Source organism: Colobus angolensis, unplaced genomic scaffold (genome assembly GCF_000951035.1).
Source record: "Colobus angolensis palliatus isolate OR3802 unplaced genomic scaffold, Cang.pa_1.0 Scaffold432, whole genome shotgun sequence".
NCBI classification, from domain to species: Eukaryota; Metazoa; Chordata; class Mammalia; order Primates; family Cercopithecidae; genus Colobus; species Colobus angolensis.
Window position 1 is genome coordinate 2,244,004 of NW_012117733.1, and position 22,518 is coordinate 2,266,521.

The following is a 22,518-nucleotide window of genomic DNA, read 5'->3' on the forward strand; positions in this document are numbered from 1 at the left end:
TGAGAACTCTGAAAGGTGATCTTTTTGGCTCCCTACTTGTGCCAAGTGGTAAAGGAGGGGTGAGGTGTGTTTCTCCAGCGAGTCGGGCCGCATTTCTCTTTGTTGCTTGACAATGGACTCCCTTTTATTCAGAGAGGATTATATGGGTGTGTCTTAGTCTGTTTCCTGTTGCTGTAACAGAATAGCTGAGACTGAGTGACTCATAAAAAATAGGAAGTTATTTGGCTCAGTCTTGGAGGCTTGAAAATCCTAGATCATAGGACCCACATCTGGTGAGGACATCTGTGCTGTGTCATCCCATGGCAGAAGGCAGGGAGCGCAAGAGCAAGGGTAAGAGGATGACAGCACAAGAGAGGGCCGAGATGACTTTTACAGCAACCCACTCTGATGATAATGGACCCATTTTCACAATAATGAGGTCGGTGCTTGGTGAGAGCAGGGCCGTTATGACCTAGTGACCTCTTAGAGGGCACATCTCTTTACACTCTGCATTGGGGACTATACTTTCAACACATAGACACATTCAAACCACAGCAAGGTGTGTGGCGTTTTATCGCCATGCAATGTTCACATTTCTCTCATAACCTTGGGTTACCCTTTCCTCGTGAATTGCAGCGTGCTTGCTGAACTCTTGTTCTGTATGGTTAAATCTCCTATCAGAGTTTTGGGACTCTATCCAACTCTTTGTAGTTTTGCTGTAAATAATGACTTTTCTTGCTGTTCAGCAAAACGTTTTAAAACAAGATGATACTTGATATGGAAGGGCTCAAACATCCTTTATTCCTCTGATAAATAACTCACTTGGTGTGGGAAAGAAGAAATTTTTATCCCCTCATCATCCTATCTGGTGGTCCCCACTAGAGAAAACCCGCCAGGATTTCCTTCAGCGCAGCTAAAAGGGTGGTGCTGATAGCTGAGACTTGCTCTGAGAGGAGAACAACCTTGCTGAGTTCTTGAAGGCCTCAGTTTTTAGCTGGCTTGTGGGCTGAGGCCAGCCTCAGTTCCTCTCCATGTGTGCCTCTCCAACAAAGCCACCCATTTTATCAAAGCCTGCAAGTTGAGAAGACTGTTGAGCTGGTTAGTGTGACTGAAGTGGCAATCCTGTCTTTCCTAATGATGGAAGTACTTTTTTTGGAGTTACAGTATTCTATTGGTTAGAATAAAGACACAAGTACCAGCCATACTCAAGAAGAGAGGTTTACCCAAGGGCATGAGTACCAGGAGGCAGGGATCTAGTGGAACATCTTGCCATCTGCCCACTTCCTGTCTCATGAACAATGAGCTCCCTTGGTTCATGAGACAAGGAGCTCCATCCTGTCTCGTTAGTAGTCTTCTAGAAATCTTAGAAAATAAAAAAGGTGCTGGGAAACCAGAGACAATCATCTTTCCAATTACAAACAGAAGATGGATTCTGAAAACGACATGCCATAAGGCATGACATCAAATCTAGAAATGTTTTAGGATAATGTTTAATGCAAGTGTAATGAGAATAGGGCCAGGGAGCATGAAGTCCTGCTATGGCTTCGCTAAGAATGAAACTGGCCCATTTTCTTTCACTACTAAGTTCCTAGACTCCTGAATCAGAAGTAGGGGAGAAACAGTGTTTTTTTACATTAGCCAAGCATTTAGTACAAAATACAGATAAATATTGCAAGAATGTTAGACAAATTTTTTAGCCTGTTGAATTGTGGACTCCAGACAGTTCACATCAATGAAGACAGAATTTTCTTGTGACTTGACACACAACATCTCTGTTTGGTGCAAAAGCTTTAGCAATGAAATATAAAAGGATATTCTCATCAAATTTATAGCAAACACAATGTAGAGATAAATGCAACCAAATGGACTCATGGAATCAGAGTCCTGACCTTGACCAGCCAGAGGATGAGTTGAAAGTAAGATAAATTATAATTGTATGTTTCATAATTGGCTGTAAAATACCAATGGCACAAATACAGGTTGCAAGAAGCACAACATAATAGAAGCATTAAAGAAAACATCAGTTAGGTGTTTATCTAGCAGAAGTTCCTTATTAGTTGAGAATGTAATTTGAGTGATGTGGTTTTTTGGTCTGGATGGTAGAAGCTATAATAATAAAGGGTATGCAGGGAAGGGCATCAACGTCATCTAGGGAGGTCATAGAAGGAGTCAAAGGATGTGTGGTTGGAGGAAGTACATTTTGGATAAGTAAGAAGTCATTAAACTGCTGAAAACTAGGTGGGATAGAGAAAGCTGTTCCAGAAAGAGGCAATGGCTGAACGAAAGGCAAGAATACAGACATTTATCCCTGATTTCAGACAAGTTTTTCGCATCAAAAGGATTCAAGAAAACAAGACAATGAGAATCAAAAAATGAAATGGGCCTTGGTACAGAAGACAAAGATAATGAAAGTAGGAGAGAGTCTTCCTAAGAAATGTTGTTACATGTGTGCTTGGGACCAGGTGTCAGGCTTTGTTCAAGAAATTTTCAGCGAGGTATTGTTATGGGATTTATGATGAAAGGAATGGTGAGGAAGTTAACTTAGGTCCTCTGGGAAAATTAGTGTTTAGAATCACTAGCCTGATGATAGTTTTATACCTTGTAAAATCAGTCTGGTGCAATTATCAAAGACATATTTGCATGCGTTTTTTAAAACTTTTATTTTAAGTTCAGGGGTACATGTTCAAGATGTCCAGGTTTGTTACATATGTAAACCTGTGTCATGGGGGTTTGTTGTACTAATTAGTTCATCACCCAGGTATTAAGCCCAGTACCCATTAGTTATTTTTCCTGATCTTCTCCCTCCTCCCACCCTCCACCCTCTCATAGGCCCCAGTGTGTGTTGTTCCCCTGTATGTGTTCTCATCATTTAGCTCCCACTTATAAGTGAGAACATACAATATTTGGTTTTCTGTTCCTGCATTAGTTTGCTAAGGATAACAGCCACTATCTCCATCCATATTCCTGCAAAGTGCGTGTTCTAATTCTTTTTTATGGCTGCATAGTATTCCATGGTGTACATGCACCACATCCTGTTTATCCAGCCCATCATCGACGGGCATTTGGGTTGATTTCATGTCTTTACTATTGTGAATAGTGCTGCAATGAACATGCACACGCATGCATCTTTATAATATAAAAATTTTTATTCGTTTGGGTATATGCCCACTAATGGGATTGCTAGGTTGAATGGTACTTCTGACTTTAGGTCTCTGAGGAATCACCACACTGTCTTTCACAATGGCTGATCTAATCTATACTCCCACCAACCGTATATAAGCATTCACTCCTCTCCACAACCTTGCCAGCATCTGTCATTTTTTTGACTTTTTAATAATAGCCATTCTGACTGGTGTGAGTTAGTGTCTCATTGTGGTTTTGATTTGCATTTCTCTAATGATCTGTGATGTTGACCATTTTTCATGTTTGTTGGCTACATGTTTGCCTCCTCTTGAGAAGTGTCCATTCATGTCCTTTGCCCACTTTTTATTGGGGTTGTTTCATTCATGTAAATTTATTTAAGTTCCTTATAGATGCTGGATATTAGACCTTTGTCAGATGCATAGTTTGCAAAAATCTTCTCCCATTTCGTAGGTTGTCTATTTACTCTGTTGATAGTTTCTTTCAGCATGTTTAATTTTTTAACTTAGAAATCAAGTGTGTACAACACTGAAGAGAAAATTCAAACTCCTCTAGCATGCAAATATTTCTGTACGATTTTCCTGTAAGACAGGCCTGTAGAGACCTGGAAGAATCAGAACAAAGTCAATGGATTGATTTCAACTTCATTTTGAAATTATAGGCAGCTGTAATCTCCGCCCCACCCATCTTGTATTTGATGGAAATAAAGTACGCGGCAGCCTTGTCTCCTACTGGGCTCTCAGTGAGGATACAGAAGGAAAGGCAGAGTCAGATTAGCTGGGCTGTGGGTGGTGATGGAGCTGAAGCAAAGCCATTCTGTGAGGCTGAATGATGGACACCTCATGCCGATGCTGGGATTTGGCACTTATGCTCCTGATCATGTAAGTGGACCCCTGGAGGCTGAAGGGTCTTATATTTTTTTGCACTAAGAGGATGATAAGCTGTTGACTCTGAGAGTTCGGAGGTTGAACTCCACTCTTGCTTAGAAATGTGAAGCAAGACAGCATCACAGTAAGGACTGAATTGTGTTTCTCCCCAAACACACCATACAGTCATCCACTCAGTTCACACCATACAGTCATCCACTCAGTTCACACCATACACTCTTTTTTTTTTTTTTTTTGAGACGGAGTCTTGTTCTGTCGCCCAGGCTGGAGTGCAGTGGTCGGATCTCAGCTCACTGCAAGCTCCGCCTCCCGGGTTCACGCCATTCTTTTGCCTCAGCCTCCCGAGTAGCTGGGACTACAGGTGCCCGCCACCACGCCCGGCTAGTTTTTTGTATTTTTTAGTAGAGACGGGGTTTCACCGTGTTAGCCAGGATGGTCTCGATCTCCTGACCTCATGATCTGCCTGTCTCGGCCTCCCAAAGTGCTGGGGTTACAGGCTTGAGCCACCATGCCTGGCCTAGGACCACACTCTTGGCTCCACTCTTGCTTAGAAATGTGAAGGGCCAAGGGCCAGGGGAAGCGGAAGCCAGCATGAATGCTTGCTGGCAGCTTTGCTGTGAGGTTGTTGGGGCTGGAAGTATTTGCCAGGGAGTTTCGACCATCCAAGCCTTTTGCCATGTAAGAGGACACTGTGATTTGAAACATTAGGTAATTCGATGGGAAGACTTAGGGGGTACAGCATCACAGTAAGGACTGAATTGTGTTTCTCCCCAAACACACCATACAGTCATCCACTCAGTTCACACCATACAGTCATCCACTCAGTTCACACCATAGAGCCACCCACTCAGTTCACACCATACAGCCACCCACTCAGTTCACACCATAGAGCCACCCACTCAGTTCACACCATACAGCCACCCACTCAGTTCACACCATAGAGCCACCCACTCAGTTCATGGCAGAGAACTTGAAGTGTGACACTCTGGTCACAGTAATGTAAGGGCGGCTTTGGGGTTGCTTTGGAGGGATTACCCCCAAAATGAGAGACCAATGGATGGGCTCAATCTTGGTAGAACTCTGTCATGCGATATCACTAGATAACAGGGGCCGGAAAAGGTCAGTAGGTTTCCAATGGCATAATTGTCCATTTCATCCATTAGGCATAATGTGTGTCTTATATATGTTTTACGTAACGTTTATTACTCTTAGAAAAGACAGAAAAGTGCCATAGAGAATAGAACAAAATTCCCCATAACCCCCTCATTTACCATAATAAATTGTACTACATGCATGTGCTTAATATTCAGACATTTTAAATGCACTAAGTGAAAAAGAAGCTTCCTTAATACTCTAATTGGTGTTTTTACTTGAAGTCACTGCAGGAATGAGAAGTTTTTTTCCTGCGTGTGTGTTCTCTGTCTTTTGTCCTGCTGTTCTAGGAAGCTTGCTAGGGCAGCATCTCAGATTTAGTCATTAAACTATCCCCTGTTTGAAATTTGAGGCAGAGCGTGTACATATTATTGTCCAAATGTTGCAACGCCAGCTTGGTGAGGTGACATCTCCGTCCTGGGTGAAACCAGGCCAACTATTGACTGGAACTCTTACTAATAACACAAACATATTTTGCATGTTATATGTATGATATACCGTGTTCTTATAATACAGGAAGCTAGAGAAAAGTAAGCTAGAGAAAAGAAACTCTTATTAAGAAACTCATAAGGAAGAGATGATATATTTGCTATTCATTAAGTGGAAGTAGATTGTTACAAAGGTCTTCATCCTTGTCGTCTTCACACTGTGTAGGCTGAGGAGGAGGAGGAGGAGGAAGGGTTGGGGTTGCTATCTCTGGGGTGGCAGAGGCAGAAGAGGTGAAGGAGCGGGAAGGGAGGCAGGAGAAGCAGGCACGCTTTGTAATTTTGATTGAAAAAAAATCATGTATAAGTGGGACTGTGCAGTTTAAACCTGTGTTGTTCGAAGTCAGCTGTATATGTGTGTAGTGTGTGTGTGTGTATCACTTGACCTGTCCTTCCTATTGAGTGACTTAGAAAATTTCTCCCAGTATCAGAAGTTTTCCTGTTGGTTATTCTTGTACAATTGATTCCTATGGAATGAGATGTGATTTTTCCATGCTCCAGGGTGAAGCCCATTCCACTAATTTATTTGGGAGGAGAAACTTACAGGAGGTTAGTTGCTGTCCTCAGAGTGTGCAGGTCTATCATGGAAACCCATGTGATCCAAAGGGAAGCAGGAGGCCAGCAGGTAGTGAAGATGCTATTGGGTAGCAAAGACATGGGCTCAACCTAAATGCCATCCATGGTAGACCAGATAAAGAAAATGTGGTACATAAACCCCATGGAATGCTGTGAAGCCACAAAAAAGAACTAGATCATGTCCTTTGCAGCAACTTGGATGAAGTTTGAGGCCCTTATCCTAAGCAAACTAACACAGAAACAGAAAACCAAATACCGCACGTTCTCACTTACATGTAGGAGCTGAACAACACCCAGGGATCCTGGGAGGGGAATGACAGACACCAGAGCCTATTTGAAGCTGGAGGGTAGGTGGAAGGCGGGAATCAGAAAAAATGTTTATCAGGTACTGTGCTTATTACCCAGCGGACAAAAGAATCTGTATACCAAACCCCTGTGACACACAGTTTATCCATATAACAAACCTGCACATGCACCCTGAACCCAAAGTAAAAGATCAAAAAAAAAAAAAAAAAAAAAAAAAAAAAAAAAAAAACCACAATGGAAATCTATTGATTTTTCTCTGAGTCAGGCAGATCATTGACTCCTCTTACTCCTGTTTTATAGACCCCCAAGAGCAAGGCTGGCGAAGCCACCAAAGTGGCTATTAATGTAGGCTTCCGTCACATCGATGCAGCGTTCTTCTACCAAAACGAGGAGGAGGTCGGAAAGGCCATTCGAGAGAAGATTGCTGATGGCACTGTGAAGAGAGAGGACATTTTCTGCACTACCAAGGTGAAAGTTCTGTGTGTGCAGTGGCCAGAGGCCACCGTCAGTTCAGATGTGTTATTTAGAAAAACAATGTGGTCTCAGTTTGAACAATGTATTTCCCTAATATTGTGAAGGCACATTATCAAAGTATAGAAGAGGCTGTAGTTTTGCTCTGAAATGTGTGAAAGGTGGGACACAGTTCTTCAATGTCTCTGAGCAGCAGATATTATTCCTATATAAAATGATGTTGATCAGGCCGGGCGCGGTGGCTCAAGCCTGTAATCCCAGCACTTTGGGAGGCCGAGACGGGCGGATCACGAGGTCAGGAGATGGAGACCATCCTGGCTAACACGGTGAAACCCCGTCTCTACTAAAAAATACAAAAAGCTAGCCGGGCGAGGTGGCGGGCGTCTGTAGTCCCAGCTACTCGGGAGGCTGAGGCAGGAGAATGGCGTGAACCCGGGAGGCGGAGCTTGCAGTGAGCTGAGATCCGGCCACTGCACTCCAGCCCGGGCGACAGAGTGAGACTCTGTCTCAAAAAAAAAAAAAAAAAAGATATTGATCATACTTAAGTCATTGTTATATGATTACCCAAGGCACTCTGGGGCCACTCCATTAATTCTTCAGTAATTGTTCTCAGGACATATCAAGTGAGGTTGGGATATTGTTCAGAAAAGGGAGCCAGACTAGGAAATACGTTTTTTCTTTTTCAACTCGGCATTGAGTTTCCTGAATGTTATAACATTTTCCTAGCGTGGAAAACCTTTCTTCCAATGTAAACAAAGCTTTGGTTTCTGGAGATATATCCTGTGCATGTTTACACTGATGACAACCTGTTGTTAGGATGCATCTCTCAGCAGAACTGTTTTGAGGAATTCATTATACAGGATAGTAGATTCCATTCCCCCTGTCCTGACATTTCTTGACTGCTCTCAGAGGATGGTGCCGTTAACCCTTGATGCATTAAAGTTGATTTTCCTGCTCCATCTAAGTTTTATTCACAGTTTTCTTACATTGCAGCCTTTCAAGTAAATCTCAGCATCTCATCAAGGATGTAATTTACCCTGAATAACACAAACGTAGCCCCAGCTCTTTTAGTTTTAGAGCACAGTGTTTTGTTACTCACGTGTCAATTTCTAACTGTTATGTTTAATTTGGTCCCCAAATATGTGAAATCATACGCTACTTTTTCTTTTGTTCACTGCAGCTTTGGACAGCTTTCTTTCGGCCAGAATTAGTTCGCCCGGCCCTGGAAAGGTCACTGAAGAAACTTCAACTGGACTATGTCGATCTCTTCATTATCTACAATCCATTGGCCATGAAGGTCAGCTTTTGTTTTTCCCTTCTTATGCCCCTAACAGTTTTATCACTGTTATTAGCACCTCCATTGTCTCATTCCAGCTTGATTTCCTGGGTTCTTTCTGAGAGAGGTAGGTTTGAGTGAATTGCATAGAATTGCTCAATCATTCATGAGTCTCCTTCACAGCCGAGTGACATTGAAATTTTCTGTCTGTGCTCATCCCCCAGCCTTAAGCAAGATGCAGGTTCGATGATCTCACTTCCTCTGTGCTAGAAAGATGAGGGCATTGCCCTGCATTTCTTAATGATTATGTTCCTGAGTGTAGGTTCTGAGCTATTAGGTTACTACAGACTACAGAGATACAACGTGAAATCTCCACCTCTTTATGGTGAGGGTTTCTCCCATATGTACCCCTCAGCCCCCAGGAGAGAGGTACCTGGGGTGGCACATGTGGCACAACTGGACTCCTTTGGGCTTCACTGATCCAACCTGTCATCACATGGACATTGACTAAGCACATCTGATGTCCTCATTATCTGAGTTGGGTGAGCATAAACTGAAGCTAAACACACTGATCAATAGTTATGGTAAGCTCTGTCCTCCACACCAGCCTGTCCTTCGGAAATGAAATACATTTCAACTGTAGGGACAGCATTCTTAGTGAAGTGTAGGGGTGTACGGGGGAAGGAGCTTGCAGATAACTGTAGAGAAAAAGTGTTTTGCTACAGTCTCTCAGATTGTTCTCATCTTTCTTTTTTCCCATGTGTTCTCTTACCGACCCCCTCCACACACACACGCACATCCACACATATCCTTATCTACACACATGCACTCATGCATACACACATGCACACACACATGCACACGTGCGTACACACATCTGCACATGCAGACACACAAGCACACACATCCACACACATGCACACATGCATGCTCAGATTAATAATCACAGCCTCCTGAAAGTGGTGTGGTTAAGCTCCTTAAAGCACCAGAAAGGGAATTCTCATAGAAAACCTTCTTCTTTATCCTCTGTTTTCTCTGTTTTCCAGTCTGGGGAGGAGGAATTGCTTCCTAAGGATGCCAGTGGAAACATTATTTTTGACACTGTGGACCTTCGTGACACGTGGGAGGTATGTTCTGCTGCAGACACCGGGTGGCACTGTGTGGTGAGGTTGGAATCACAGAAGGAGGGGTCAAAAGAGATGGGGTTTTCGCTCCAGCAGTTCTCTGACCTCAGACATGGAACTTCTCTGCGCCTCCATGTTCTCATCGGTGAAGTGAGGGAGTGGAATGAGATGACCCCTGTGGTCCATGTTTAATTTTAACTTCTATGGCTCTACATAGACATGGAAGCAGCTTTACCCCTGAGATCAGGTTGAGGACATGAGCCCTAAAGAGGAGTCAGCATAGAGAAGCACAAAAGGAGTCAGCACTTTATCCCAGGACAGAAACGCATCACAGAAGAGGAACAGTTGCGGCCTGACTCAGCAGGAGGGTGGAAGGTGCAGGATGGTGAACCTGCCCTTGCAACACCTATACCATTCATTTATTTTTATCATTGTAGAAAGACGTAGCAACAAACCCTTTACTAGAGGAAAGGCTGAGAGTTTCTTTTGCCCTTGACTATGGTGTAGTTTGTTAACTATTGCATCCTAACAGCAAAATAGGTACCATAGAAGTGAGTGGGACAGGTTAGAGGAAATGGAAAAGCAGCTTTATGTTTATTTGGTATCCCGAGTGTGCATGTAATAGAATTAAGGAGATAAATATGTATACAGAGCAAGAAAGGGCATTCAAAATTAATTTATTCAAGTGATAAAATGGTTTGATTCATTATAATTATAATATATCATAAGTCAGATTTTCAGTTTATAAAATCCAGTGACAAATGAAATGGACAAGCTACAGCAAAGGTCTACCATCCATTTCCTTCCTTCCCAGGCCCTGGAGAAGTGCAAGGGCGCAGGTCTAGCCAAGTCCATTGGGGTGTCTAATTTCAATCGCAAGCTGCTGGAACTCATCCTCAACAAGCCAGGGCTCAAGTATAAGCCCATCTGCAACCAGGTGAGCCCTTAGCCTACCGGGGCCTTCTCTGACTTTCTGCTCTTCACACACTTGCCACTTAATCATGCTTCCAAGTTTCTGGCTTTATATCATCTGTGTAGATGACAGTTCCTTTCACAGAAAGAGAAAACACTAGAGAAAAAGCAGTTTGAGTGGAGTAGAAGAGCCTGACTTCAGTTCTTTGGGGATGGGTGTGAAGTTCCTATGAGACAGCCAAGTGGAGGCAGAGTTGGGAGGTGGTCGCTTTGGTCTGGAGCTCAGGGGGTGGTCTAGGTGGAGATACAGATGTTTGGAATCATTGCTTTATAGATGGTAACAACTCACAGACAAGGATTAGCTCTCCTAGGGAAAATTCATGGAATGAAAAGGAATAGGCAGGACAGTTCACAGGAGAGGGTGAGGCAGAGAGGCACTGGCAAGGAGATTGTACAGGAGCTGCCAGACAGGTGGAGACAACCAGAGACTGTGGTATCAGGAGCCAAAGAAAGAGCATTGAAGTGGCTTGAGTCAGACATAGGTGGATCCTACTGTGAGCAAACATTCCAATAGGGAAGGATAAAGGGGGCTGGATTTAGTGGCATAGAGGTTATGGGAAGCCATGCAGGGCCTGCTTCAGAGTGGTGAGCACTAAAGCCAGATCAGAGGAAAGGAGTGAGAAAGAGGAGGTATATAAATCATAATTAAAACGTGATTTTTAAAGAAACATCCAATACAGCCAAATATCAAACATGATTTATGACATTGTTAAGTAAAGCTTTGTGTAGACCATTTTGATAATTATACAAAAAGCAGTTCAAAAATGTATACTCTTTGTCTTAGTTTTATATTTCTAGGGATATTTGTAGACAATCAAAATGCGTTAAAAACTCCCATCTATATTATATAGTAATATAATATATATGAACATATATATGTAATTTCTAAAACCAAATGCTTAGAATTTTGAATTTCCACAAATGAGGAAATAAAGTTCTGATGGCTTCATAGAGATCTTTGAGAGGATATTATGAAGACTAATAGCAAAGAGGGAAAGCTTGTAATACTATATCAAAAGCATATCAGAGAATTATATGCTATTCTGTTTTTCAGGATTCTTTTAAGCCAAAAGAAACAGAAAACTCAATTCAAACAGGCTTAAAGTTGATTCACTTACAGAAAGTGTGGGTCTTGGTTGCTCTAGAAGCTGTAAGATACTTTCTTGAAATGAACATATTTTGTCTGTGCTCCATGTTTTATAGCTTCGGAATGGCTCCTCATGGCAATTGGGGGATAGGTCTCCTCATTCATGTTCAGCACAGCAGAGAGGGTTTTCTGGGGCTGTTTCTAAAGACAGAAGAACAAGTTTCATAGACGTTTTCTACCAATTTTTTTCTCATGTGTCTTTGGCTTGAACACTGTAATGTACCTTTCATAAACCAATTAATGTAAGAGAAAGTAAGTTCATGACACAAAAGTGTAACTGGCTTCTTCTGGGGCACAGAAGCTGAATATGGAGGAAGGGGGAATAAATGAATAAAATCAGGATTCTTATAAAATATGTTAATCTATACTATTCAGTGTATATGTTAATTTTAAATTATTTAACATCTTAAGAACAACAAAAATGACTAAAATTAAGCATACAAAATGGTTAGAGGTTGCTACATGGTTCTGGTAAAATTCTAGGTGATCTGGTATTTTTTCCTATATCTAACATGAAAATATTTCTTTTATTACTTTTAAAAGTTTTTATTTTTGTAAAAATTTTAAAAACAATATAGAGAATATGAGTTCAAAAATTTCCTGGAAAAATGGAATTAAAAGATGTTAATAAAGATATCAACTATTTTTCAACACAAGCTTTACCAAATTCAGTATAGTTTTTAAAGCATAACTGTATGCTTATGAGTATACGAACTAAGTATGTGAACTAATAGCAAACAGTAGCCATTTAGTTCATCTCTAAATAACTGAGAATCCCAGTAATTTAATCATGTCAATGTATTCTTTATTTTTTACATTATTAACTGTAAAAAAAAAAAGTCTCTTGTTAAAGATTCTTAAAGATTCAGACACAAAAAGAACTCAGAAGGAGACAAATCAGGACTGTAAGGTGGATGACTAATGATTTTTCTGTCAGAATTCTTGCAAAATTGCCCTTGCTTGATGAAGAAAATGAGTAGGAGCATTGGTATGGTGAAAAATAATCTTTGGTGAAGGTTTTTTTTTTTTTTTGAGGTGGAGTCTCGCTCTGTCACCCAGGCTATAGTGCAGTGGTGTGATCTCGGCTCACTGCAAACTCCACCTCCTGAGTTCAAGCCATTCTCCTGCCTAAGCCTCCTGAGTAGCTGGGATTACAGGTGACCGCCACCATGTCCTGCTAATTTTGTGTATTTTTAGTAGAGACGGGGTTTCACTGTGTTAGCCATGATGGTCTTGATCTCCTGACTTGTGATCAGCCCACCTTGGCCTCCCAAAGTGCTGGGATTACAGGTGTGAGCCACCACGCCTGGCCCTGGTGAGGCTTTTTGTGGGTATTTTCATACTAAAACTGGCTAATTTTCTCAAAACAGTTGTTACTCTTCTTTAGCCCTCTGGAGACTCAATAAGCAAAATGCCCTGAGTATCCCAAAAACCTTGCTATGACCTTTTTTCTTGACCAATCTCCTTTTGCTTTGGCTGGACCATTTCCACATCTTGGTAGCGATTGCTTTGATTTTGCTTTGTCTTCAGGATTGTACTGGCAAAGCCATGTTTCACCTCATTTTACAATTCTTTGAAGATGCTTCAGCATCTTGATCTCACTTATCTAAAATTTCCTTGGAAAGCTTTGCTCCTGTCTAGCTGATCTGGCCACAACAGTTTCATCGCCCATGAATTGGAAAGTTCACTCAACTTAAATATTTCAGTCACTATAGTGTAAATGGAACCAGTTGAGATATCTATGGTGTTGGTTATCATTTCTGCTGTTAATCATTGCTCTTCTTTAATTAGGGCCCTAGTAAGATACATTTTTTTTCCTGAAAATTGATGTGAATGGTATGCCATTGTGGGCTTCATCTTCAACATCATCTCGTTCCTTCTTAAAATCAGTTATTCATTTGTGAACTTCTGATTTCTTTAGGGGATTTTGCCCATAAATTTTGTGTAAAGAGTCCATAATTTCACCATTCTTCCACCTATGCTTCACAATAAATTTGATTTTTGTTCTTCAATTTAGCAGAATTCATGTTTCTCTGATAGGGGAGTCGTCTTATCTTTCTCAATGCCTCAAACTAGATCCTGTTTAGACATGTCATAACAAGTTAGTACAAGTTTATTTTGGTGCATATTTTTTTGAAATCCATGTATATTTTCTACATAATGCACATTTTCAATCAATTTTCTGAATATTCCCTCACGTTATAATCATTTACTTTTTATGTACCCATCCTTACACTTAAGCAATAATTTTTTTTTTTTTCTTTTGAGGCGGAGTCTCGCTCTGTCGCCCGGGCTGGAGTACACTGGCCGGATCTCAGCTCACTGCAAGCTCCACCTCCCAGATTCACGCCATTCTCCTGCCTCAGCCTCCCAAGTAGCTGGGACTACAGGCACCCGCCACCTCGCCCAGCTAGTTTTTGTATTTTTAGTAGAGATGGGGTTTCACCGTGTTAACCAGGATGGTCTCGATCTCCTGACCTCGTGATCCGCCCGTCTCGGCCTCCCAAAGTGCTGGGATTACAGGCTTGAGCCACCGTGCCCGGCCACACTTAAGCAATAATTATCTCACAACCAAACATGTTACATAGATAATTCTACCTCTGTATGATTTTGAAGCAGACATTATATCATTTTATCTGAAAATATTTTTAAAAATCTCTAAATCTTTAAACATTGCCAGAATCTTTTTATACCACTTGAAATGGTAGCAATAATTTCTTGTTATTACTAAATATCATGAGTGCTAAAATATAATTTTATCGTATTTTTACAGTTGATTCATTTAAATTGATGTGGAAATAAGGCCCGTACATTGCAATTGGATGATATGTCTCATAAATCACTCTTTTCTTTTTTTTTTGAGACCTAGTCTCACTCTGTCATCCAGGCTGGAGTGCAGTGGCATGATCTCAGCTCACTGCAACCTCCAACTCCCGGGTTCAAGCGATTCTCCTGCCTCAGCCTTCTGAGTAGCTGGGATTACAGGCATGCACCGCTACGTCTGGCTAATTTTTGTGTTTTTAGTAGAGATGGGGTTTCACCATGTTGGTCAGGCTGGTCTCAAACTCCTGACCTCATAGTCTGCTCGCTTTGGCCTCCTAATGTGCTGGGATTACAGGTCTGAGCCACTGAGGCTGGCCAAATCACTCTATTAATAAATAAGTTTGCTCTCTTTTTTTTTTTTTTACTTCCCTCCTCCTCTTCCTCTTCTCCCTCCTCTGTCTTCTTCTGTTTCTTCGCTTCCTCCTTCTTCTCCTCTTGCTGTTCTACCTTCTCTTCCTCCTCTTCTTCCGTGGCTCTCATTCTCACTCTGCCTCTTTCTTTCCTTCAATTTACTAATGAAAACTTAAGGCTTTTGTTCCTGTAAAGTTTTCCTCAGTATAGGATACACTGGTTGATCCAGTGATGTGATACAATTTAACATGTTCCTTTTGTACTTTCTGTAAATTGAAAGTTAGAGCTAAAGATTTGATCACATTTGGTTAACGTCATTTGAACTCGTGAATTTTAGCAAATATGTCATTTTCCCAACCATTGTAGTTACTATTCTTTTTGATGCTCAACTTGCCATCATTTTGACCAGCAGGAGACTTTTCAAATGCGCTTCTTGGTCCTTTGACTTGCTTCATTTTTTTAATGTTCTTTGCCATTTAGAATATAAGCTGTTCAAGGCTGAACTTGTAGCTTCCCCAGTCAGAAATGGAATTAGCCATTTTTCTAAGAAATCTTGGTTTCTCTGAGTAGAAATGTCATGTAGAGACTATAATTTGGGCACAAGAGATTTTAATCATTTAAAAACACTAATTAAAAAAGAATACGTAAGTTATCATATTAGTATGACCGCTGATGGAATTTGAAGGCATTTCAGAAGGTGCATGGGGAAAATGACCAATCTGAAATACATAGTACAATATTAATATAGTACTAGATATTCCTTCAAGGCATTTTAAAATTTACATGTGGTTATTCGCTCATGTATTCTGACACCTTTTGGTCTTGAAAAATTACAGGTGGAATGTCACCCTTACCTCAACCAGAGCAAACTCCTGGAGTTCTGCAAGTCCAAGGACATATTGTTCTAGTTGCCTACAGTGCCCTGGCATCTCACAGAAACCCAAACTGGTAATAAGAGTATCAAAGAGTTAATTTATATCAGCAACTCTATTGATTAAGAAACTTTTAGCATTTCATTATAGACATAGAACAGTGAACACAACAGTGTAGTGAATTCCCATGTAACACCACTGAGCTTCAATGTCACCAACATTCCTTCCCTCCTGTTTCATTTGTGTATCTGCCTTCTCCCAACCCCACTCCAAATACAATTTCAAAGTGATTTGAAGGTGAAATTTACATAGACTGTAATGCATATATGTTAGCCGTACAATTTTGATAAATGAATGTACTGTGTAATCCACATTATTGTCATGATATAGAAACTTTCTCCCAAAAATGTTAATTGGTGTTTCTTCTGAGACAATTCCTCCCCACCTCTAGGCAACTATGTTCGTAATGTTTTCAGTCTTAGATTACTTTTGTCTGCTGTAGTACTTTGTGTAAAGAAGTCATATATATTCTTTTGTGCAGCTTCTTTTGCTCAACCTGTCTGTGAGATTCATTCCTGTAGTTGCAAGTGTCTGTTCTTTCCATTTTACTGCTGTAAAATATTCTGTTGTATGGACATGCACACGACAAGTTGTTTATCCATTCACCTATTGATGGGCAGTTTAGTTGTTTCCAGTTTGCCGCAATTGCAAATGAATCTCTATGAATATTTATGAAACACTTCGAAACATACTATATTGTATCTTCTCCTCTCGTTGTCTGGGGCTTTGGGCAAAAGGGGTAGCACACTCTAGATTTTTTATCTATACTCTTCATATCTGTTGTTTTTCTCCAGGATGGACCCAGATAGCCCATATCTCTTGGAGGAGCCAACCTTGAAATCCATTGCCAAGAAACACAATAGAAGCCCAGGCCATGTTGCCCTGCGCTACAAGCTGCAGCGGGGGGTGGTGGTCCTGGCCAAGAGCTTCTCTGAGAAGAGAATCAAAGAGAACTTCCAGGTACAGGTCAAGTGGTTTTGCTCCAAAGTGAGCCATAGTCGCTGGTCTAGGCCATCTCTCTTCCATGGGGGAATGTGCCACATGTCATTCATGCCCGTGCTTCTCTCCTCTGTGTGCTAAGGGAGGGGGGCAGGATGGAAGAGTATGAAGACAGATCACTGGATTCACAGTTCTAAAGTTTATCACCTCTAGGACTGACTTTCCCACTTACTAGTTGTGTGACACTAAGCAAATTTCAATTCCACCATTTTCATGAGTTTTAGGAGTTCTACATGGTGAATAACTTTAAAGACCCTTATTTCTCTCCTTTACCATCTCTATCTGACTAATCTCCATTTGTACTTTATGATCAAACTCAAATAGGATTACCGGCTTTGTTACATAGCGTACATACATAACCATTGGGACAACGTAGCACATTTTTCACCACAATAGTGCCTGGCATGGTTCTGTTAGTGACTCTTGTCCCTTTTAGCTTAACATTGTTTTTCTCTAAGATGTCAGTGTGCTCTCTGGACTGTGAGACCCTAAATGCAGTGACTCTTTCTGGGTCATTTTTTTATCACCTTTCCCCTGGCAGTGCCCCAGGCAGGTGGGAAGCTAGGTATAATTTCATAGACTGACCAAATTATTAATAGTAAATCAATGAGTAAAAGATTTTGCCTGAAGACTTCCTCATATACACTCCAATCCATTAGATCAATCAGTGGTCTTTAATGTACTTTGTTTTGAATTCTAAAAGAATTTTTAAAGACTATGTATGCTGTTGTCCATGTAAAGATGGCAGCTGGAAAAATCAACATGAGTTTAGTTATTACAAAGGGTATTTGAAGCATATTTTCTAATGTATTTGTTTCACAACTTTGTAGCTCTAAATTTTTAAAGTTATACTAAAATCAAATAGGCAAATCTAAATCTTGCTACAATATAGAAAAAAAACTTATTGTATTTTATTTTTCAATTTAACTTAACATGTTAATACATATCCCTGTGATAACCATGTCACTTCTGGAGTATATTTTAAGATGAATCACTGATGGGTAAATGTATAGGTGGATAGGTAGATAATGGGCAGATAGAGGTAGAGAGAGAGAAAGAGAGAGAGAGAGAGAGACATTAGATAGATATGTAGATCATAGATTGATGGATAGATAGGGCTCTGAGTTTTCTGTCTTCTGCATGAAATAATGAACTTAATTTTTTTAAACCAAATATCTCTTTTCTTTGCTATTAAGGGATTCTTCATCACGGGTTATGTGTTTTCAAATAAAAACAACTCTTGGCTTAAGTAAGATAAATATATTCAAAAAAGTTTTTTTTTTTTTTTTAAGGAAGTAGTATTTGGTACTATTTAGTAGTAGCTGGAAATAGTATTTGGGGGCCTGCAATGAGCAAGTGGTGTGGTGGAACAATTGATCAGGAAATGCTTTCCTAAGGCCAACAGATGCTTGGAGTAAGGTTGTCCTGTGTTCCAAGGCTTGCACAGTCAAAGACTGGGTCAAGTTCTAGGGGAAGTGAGTAAGGAAAATCCTCACCAAACACCAAGTGTGGTCAAGTCAAGGAAGCAGGTATTTTGTCCAGATTTGCCTTTGTTTAGGGTAAAGAATTTATTTTTTCTGTCTCAAGCAATTCTCTAGAAATGTCTAAGATTGATAAGTTGTCTTTCTTTTAGAAGTGGAGCAGAGCAGGAGGGAGGTGGGATGGAAAAGTAGCAGAACTCAGGGGGAAGAGGTCTCGGGGGGAAGAGGTCTCACCTAGAGGCCAATGAGGACAGAAATACTTCCCATATTGCCATCCTTGCCTCTGCCCTCTGAAAGCCTTGTATTCCCAGGAAGAAGCTGCTGTCCTGGGGAAAGGTTAATGTGTTTTCTTCCTTTCAGGTTTTTGACCTTGAGTTGACTCCAGAGGACATGTAAGCCATTGATGGCCTCAACAGAAATTTCCGATATGCTAAGTTACAATTGTAAGTCATGCTTGCAGATTCTTTCACAGGCTGTTTTCTGTAATATGCAGGCAAACAGAGGAACACATCTTCCCTAAATCAGGAAGGCAGGCCAGATTTCAGGAATAGGTATGATACAGGAGCTTCCCTATAGTCCTCATTTGGCTCAATCTCTGACCCAACAGGAATGTGAGTCTGTAAGCGAAACTGCTGATGTCTGCACCATTGTGAATGCACTTCTTCTACTTTTTTTTTTTTCAGAGACAAAGTCTTACTCTATTGCTTAGGCTAGAGTGCAGTGACACGATCTCAGCTCACTGCAACCTCCGCCTCCCAGGTTCAAGCAATTCTCCTGCCTCAGCCTCCTGAGCAGCTGGGATTATAGGCGTGTGCCACCACGCCCAGCTAATTTTCATATTTTTAGTGGAGACGGGGTTTCACCATGTTGGTCAGTCTGGTCTCGAACTTCTGACCACGTGATCTGCCCACCTCGGCCTCCCAAAGTGCTGGGATTACAGGCGTGAGCCACTGTGCCCGGCCATGCATGCACTTCTTTAATGCCCTTACTACCTGGGCCTGGGCCTGCACTCAGGGCCACTGCCTATTAGAATAGAAGGCATGGTGTCTATGACCCATAGTACTTACAGGAGCCCATGAAAATGTTCTAGCTTTAATTTATTTTAAAGTCAGAAGAAAAAAAGAATATAACAATGATGAATATGTAATAATGAATCCAGCCTCGTCTATCTTCATGTCTATACCAAGGCAATGTAAGACTTAATTTTAATATTTGTATAGAGCATTGGTCCATGAAAGCAAATGTGCATACATCCTAGGGAATTCACAGTGGGCCCTGCTTCCGTGGCCTCCCCTCAGTGTCCAGTGACATTTCTCCTTACTGTGGCATTCCTTTTCCAAGACACCAACTATTTCTTCCAAATTTTTGTCTTCCTTGGCTTTCTTTACCTTCACAACTCCCATTTCCTCAGCTATATAATCTCAACAAACTGAATGACAAATGAATTATGAAATTAATAGACCCTCAGTGTTAGTGACTGAGGTGTCCCCAGTAGCCTCCACCAAGTTAAGATCCTCTGGAGTTTCTCTGGATCTTCAAGGCAAGACTCTTACTCCAGTGTCATCTTTGTCCATCTGAAGTCCAGCTCTGGGGAACTCAACATCCCTTGACTTTGGTTTTATTCACAAACATGATATTCCATTTGATCAACTGCAGCAGGATCTCGGGGTTGAGGAGAAAGAAGACTAATCAAACAGAACAAAGTTTGGAGGAGAGTTTAGAAACAGAGAGAAACACCATTTTAGTTAGGAAAATAAAGACTCAGTCTCCAAAATAGATCGCAAAGGTCCTCTTCTTTTTTTAAAACCATACCAGGTTTCCAAGAAAAGACATTTTCAATGAGAAAAATGTGGAAAGTAACCTTCCTATACGCACAGGCTTTAAGCATAATCTGTGATCTGCCTCATGAGACTGTGAATGTCTCATCTTACTCATCTCTGTGGCCCTGTGTTAATATGGCTACTGGCACATTTACCTGCTTAGAAGGTACTCTTTAATGACACTCAATTAAAAAGAACAAATTATAAAAAAGAAAAAACAACACGGAAAAAGGGAAAATATACAGTAATATAATTACGGGATCATAAGTAATCCTATAAATTATAATTAAGGAAACAGCAATCATATTTTGCTGGTCTTCCTTATAATTAAGGAAACAGCAATCACATTTTTGGTTGTTAGCGATACAGCTTGTCTCCTCCATAGATTAGAAGTTTCTCATTGCAAGGACCCTGTATCACTGAGGATGCTCAGTACGTTTGTGGAATGAATGAGTGGAAAATAGGAATGCAATCCTCACTGCCACCATCCTCATAAAGTACTGATGCTGATAGATGCTGCTGGAAGATTAAGCAAATCAAGGACTGAGAAATAACAGTTAAATTTTGTAACATGGAAGTCATTGGTGACCTTATCAAGAACATTTTTCACAGGACAATGAGGGCAAAAACTCCAGCGGTGTGAGTTTAAGAGATGGTGGGAACTGGAGGACACGGATGTAGGCAAATCTTTCAAGGAATTATGTGGGGAAAGTAGAGGGAAGTGGAGCAGAGGCTGCCGAGTTTTTTTTTTTTTTGGTGGAAAGAATTTACATTATGACAGAGTCAGTCAAGGAGATGAAAGGACAGAACATTGATGTGATAGCTATGAAGATATTGAAAACTGCAGGAAGGATGGCAGAAGTAGTACTGCACAGTGTACCCCAGCCACGTCCTAAAATCGCCAAGAAATCAGAGCAAGTGATCACAGGGTGGATGGCAGGTGACTGCCACAAGGAGAGGAAGTTTGGAAGGGAGGTGTTTCTAGGGAGCAGGAATGGAGGCTGGATAGATGAGGCAGTGAGGAGAAAGGAGGACGCCTGCCCTCCCTCCATGCTCCCTGGGAGGATGGTGGGAGAGAACCCACGCCTCCCTTTAGGGGCAATGCTGGAGAAACAGAATCCTCATGGAAACTGGAAGTTTGGATTGGAAAAAAGGCAGACAGGATGGGGGTTGAAAATATTAATGGAAATTGAAGATATTGAATTTTGTGATTAAAAAAAAAAACCCACACAGAAGGGCTTCAGAATTAAAGGTAGTATGAGAAATAATAGAAAAGCAGAGGAAAGAATGAGAATTTTTAGGGAATGAGAGTTTAAGGGAATGAGCCTGGAGTCCCGGGCTGTTTTGATGACTGAAATCCATGGAGGTAAAGACCCTAAGGATACTAATCCTGTGGGCATCGTGGCAGCTGGTGGTGCTGAGGCTGTGAGCCTTGAAGTGGGCAGCTGAGGCTTGGGGGCTTCGTGGGAGTATGCAGAGCTCTGGAAACTTCTCATGACTCCTGACTGTGGAGATGTGGTGGCCAAGGAAAAGAGGACTCACCCTAGACAGTGAAACTCCCTCTATCTATGGCAGACCCAGCTGGAAAATTGATAGAATGGAGGATATGTTTCTTTTACTGTAAAGTATAATGTTCCTTCTAAGTGATGCAAAGTAGGTTTAGGGTGAATCATGCACCCTCATGCAAAGTAGGTTTAGGGTGAATGCCATGCCAGTTCTATTCCTCTGTCGCAACTTGGAGATATCAGAGAAGAAACAGAGAGAAAGAAGCAAGAAATCAGAAGCTCACTCTCTGTCTTCTTCCCCCAGGACGTGAGGGCTCCTGATGAGTGATCAAATGCTAGGAGGGAGTGAACGGTACCACATTATTACCAATGCCCAGGACAGACGTTAAGCTGCACAGTGATGCTGTGCAGAAAAGCCTCAGGAGAGAGACACAGGGGAAGGGGAAAGAAGGAGGAGCATTTCTGCCTTTAACTCCCCACCTGGGAAGGAGGCAGAGTCAGAATTAGTGAGTGATATTCAGAGTTATGCTTAGTTGTATGGCTCTCTGTAAGTCCTGAGAAACTGCTGGGTGGTGGCAGCATTGAAAGACGTGCTGAGATCAACAGCCTTCCCCTGAGTAAACAAAGAGCTTTGTGTTTAACCACAAAATACATTTCTTGTGGACACTGAGTGTTTTCCAAAGACCTCCATGACCTAGTGCTTACCATGGAGGGTGTCATTCATATGAAGGAAAGATTTCCGTCAATGCAAGCACTGTAGCCTCATTGATCGATGGCCGCTGCAGCCCAGCTGCCCCTCAGAACAAGTGTGTTCCCTGTCAAGTGTCCATGAGAAAGTTCACCTAACCCTAAGGACAGAGTGAGACACAGGTGACATCTTCTTCAACATCCCTCCAGAGGATCACACTACATCCAATGGCAGGCTGTGAAAAGTCTTACAATTAAAAAACTAAAGATAATAATTATAGTGGCTGGGCGCAGTGGCTCATGCCTGTAATCCCAGCACTTTGGGAGGCCGAGGTGGGTGGATCACCTGAGGTCAGGTTTGAGACAAGCCTGACCAACATGGAGAAACCTCATCTCTACTAAAA

The 22,518-nt window shown here is 41.4% G+C and overlaps 1 pseudogene; it reads left to right on the forward strand.

Moving 5' to 3' along the window:
- Positions 1-3,914: 3,914 nt before the first annotated feature.
- LOC105522549 lies at positions 3,915-22,273 on the forward strand (annotated as a pseudogene).
- Positions 22,274-22,518: the final 245 nt, after the last annotated feature.